This window comes from Mandrillus leucophaeus, unplaced genomic scaffold, assembly GCF_000951045.1.
Source record: "Mandrillus leucophaeus isolate KB7577 unplaced genomic scaffold, Mleu.le_1.0 Scaffold275, whole genome shotgun sequence".
Lineage (NCBI taxonomy): Eukaryota > Metazoa > Chordata > Mammalia > Primates > Cercopithecidae > Mandrillus > Mandrillus leucophaeus.
The window spans coordinates 1,045,087-1,048,818 of record NW_012102865.1 but is presented as its reverse complement, the minus strand read 5'-3'; the positions used below and the strand labels follow the sequence as shown (position 1 = coordinate 1,048,818).

General features: G+C 37.8%; 1 pseudogene; it reads left to right on the top strand.

Annotated features, from left to right (window-relative positions):
• Positions 1-399: 399 nt before the first annotated feature.
• LOC105543120 lies at positions 400-1,242 on the top strand (annotated as a pseudogene).
• Positions 1,243-3,732: the final 2,490 nt, after the last annotated feature.

The window sequence follows — 3,732 nt, the reverse complement described above, 5'->3', positions numbered from 1 at the left end:
AGCGATTCTCCTGCTTCAGCCTCATGAGTAGCTGGGATTACAGGCAGGCACCACCATGCCCGCCTAATTTTTAGTAGAGATTCAGTTTCACCATATTGGTCAGGCTGGTCTCTAACTCCTGACCTCATGATCCTCCTACCTCGGCCTCCCAAAGTGCTGGGATTACAGGTGTGAGCCACTGCGGCTGGCTCATTTTGTCTTCTATCTGTCTATCTATCTATCTATCTATCTATCTATCTATCTATCTATCTATCTATCTTACTGCTGTTTATCATATTGATTCTGTTTCTAAGGAAAGCACTAATACAGCTCAAAAATATTTTTACATTTTAAAAACATTCGGACTGCAAGTGGAATGGTGCCTCCACTTTGTCCTCCAGCTGAGGCAGCTGTGACCCCATGGCAGGCAAACCCAGTGGCCTCAGCTGTGAGCACAGCAGTGGGAGCACCCCCATCTGGAGACCACCAGATTATCTCTTCCCAAGACTTCACCATGGTGACCTACAGACAGACCTGAGTGTGGCCAGTGTATTCCTCCATCGTATGCTGACCTTGGCATAGCTGTCAGAGATACTTTCCACAAAGGAGTTGGCTCAGGGTTGTGAAAAAAACTGGATGTGAAAAAAAAAAGTCATGCAGTGGCATGGAATTCTCAACATCTGCTTTATCTAATACAGACACTGGTAAAATTACTGGGATGTTGGAGGCCAAATATAAATGGTGTGATATGATCTGACTTTCACAGAAAAGTAGAACACTCTGGGAACAGAAATCACAGTTAAAGACCAGGTGTTTCAAGGTTGAAACTGACATTAGATACTACCTTCTTACCAAACACAGGAGAGAAAAGTGATAAGATCAAGTCCTCCTGTTACAACGAGAATGTATACACTTTGGTTGTGATGTTGACTTTCATTTTTCAGGACTTGAAATCCATGGTTTGGCTGTCTTTGGTGATGAGGCTGGCTTGCTGGGTACCAGATGACCTTTGACAGTGTCAAAGCTGACAAGGAATAACTTCTCAGTGGGCTTTATAGGACTGGAGACTTCCAACTACACACGAATGTCAGTGATGGGACAGAATTTGGAGAATCAATTTATCAGAAAGAATGTGAAAATCTTGACACTTCAGTGCATCTTACTTGGACATCAGGTACCAAGTGAACTCACTTTCGTATGGCAGCTAAGTATCGGTTGGATCCCAGTGCTTCCATTTCTGCAAAAGTCAACAATTCTAGTTAATTGGAGTGAGCTGCTCTCAGACACTGAGCTGAACAAATACGGTCGACTCTGGGAGATAGGAAGAGCATTAATATGGGAGGCCACAAACTTGGGCTTGCCTGGAGGTAGGAGCTTAATCCAGCTGAAAGAAACCTTCAGGATATCAGAAGATTCGACCTTAGTAGATTTTCAAAGTGACCAGCAGGGCTCCCCACCACCCAACAGAAAAAGGTCATCACAACTAAGAAAGATCTAAACAAGAGCTGTGTTTTAAATATTTAGACAGTTACTTGATCGCTGGTTTATAGATGAATTGATTATCTATCTAGATACCAATGCTGCAATTGTGCAGTCACATATACATTATTTAAAGATATGTAGGCCTGGTGCGGTGACTTATGCCTGTAATCCCAACACTGTGGGAGGCCAAGGTGGGCAGATCTCTTGGGGCCAGGAGTTCAAGACCAGCTGGCCAACATAGCAAAACCCTGTCTCTACTAAAAATTACAAAAATTAGCCAGGCATGGTGGTATGTGCCTGTAGTCCCAGCTACTTGGGAGGCTGAGGCACAAGAATTGCTTGAACCAGGGAGGTGGAGGTTGCAGTGAGCTGAGATTGCGCCACTGCACTCCAGCCTCGGTGACAGAGTGAAACTCTGTCTCAAATAAATAAATAAATAAACATTTAGGCCAAGCGCAATGGCTCATGCCTGTAATCTCATCACTTTGGGAGACCAACATGGGTGGATCATCTGAGGCCAGGAGTTGGAGATAGCCTGACTTCAGTAGAGCCAACCAGTCTCTACCAAAACTGCCAAAATTAGCCAGATATTACAGGTGGTGTGCACTTGTAATCCAAACTACTCAAGAGGCTGAGGCAAAAGAGTCACTTGAATCTGGGAAGCAGTGATTGCAGTAAGCCAAGATTAAGGATAAGATTAATAGCTGATTACACATTGCAGACAAAGAAGGTCAATGAAATTGAAGACATTATATAGAAATTATTCAACATAAAGCAAGCACAGAGGAAAAAGTCTGGGAACTAAAGTGAACAGAAAATACGTGACCTGTAAGACAATATTGTATAGTCTAACTTACATATAATTGGAGTACCAAAAGGAGAAGAGTTAGAAGGAACAAAAAACAGATTTTTGAAGAAATAAAGGCTAAGAAATTATCAAACTACAGATCCAAGCCGTTCAACAAGTCCCAAGCAGAATGAAACTGAAGAAAAGCACATTGAGACATGACAAAATTAAATTGCTGAAAATTACTGCTAAAGTTAACATCTTAAAAGCAGTCAGAAGAAAAAAAGACACATTGCATACTGAAGACCGAAGATAAGAATTACGGCAGACTCCTCAGAAAGTACTTAAAACTAACACAATAAAGAAAAACCTTTAAAATACTGAATGAGAAAAAGAAACTGCCAACCTACAAGTTTTACCTAGTGAAATTTTTTCAAAACTGAGGGGAAATTAACACTTTTTTTTTTTTTTCAGAAAAAACAACCACTGAGAGAATTAACCCTCAACAGAGCTGCACTACAAGAAATGTCAAAGTACATCCTTTAGACAGAAGGAAAATAAAATCAGACAAAAATCTGTATCTGCACAAATGAAGGAAGAGCACTAGAAATGGAAGTAAAGTGGGTAAATGTAAACATTTTTAATCTATAAAATTAATTGTGTGCTTTAAAAATATATTGTGGTGTTTGTAGTATACAGAGAAATAAAATTTTCACCACGAATAGTAGAAATGATGGGAAGTTTGAAAATAGAAGTATATTGTTATAAGGGTCTTACTGTACACATGAACTGGTATAATATTATTAGGAAAAGTACAACTGCAAGGTAAAGATGTATAGTATAAACCCTAGAGTATCCAATAAAAAAACACAAAAGTAAAACTAATGGTAAAAATAAAATAAATTTTAAAATCTTAATCAAAAATAAAGAAGGGAAAAAGAAAAAAAGGAACAGGAATGGATGAGACAAGTAGAAAAAAACTGCAATATCATGAATGCAAACACAACTATACTGAAAATAATGATACATTTAAATTGTCTGAACATCTCACTTAAAAACAATGAAAAAGCAGAGCTTGTCAGATTGAATCAAAAAGCTATACCTAAGACATTATCTAGAAAAAACCTATTTTAAATATAAAGACATACAGGTTAAAAGCAAAAGGATTAAAATAAATACACAAAGCAAACATTTTTAAAAAGAAGCTAGAGTGCTCATATTTATATAAGACAAAGTAGAGTTTATAACAAGAAATGTAACATAAGGGGTACAAACTTTAAGTTATAAGATGAACAATTTCAACAAATCTAATATACGGCTTGGATGGTAATAGATGTGTTAACTAATTTCATTGTGGTAATCACTATATCATGTATACATATATAATAATTGTGTTGTACACTTTGAATATTTACGATCTTGGTTGATTAAATACTTTTTTAAAGAGAATGATATTCATAATTTTGAGGGGCTCAATTCATCAG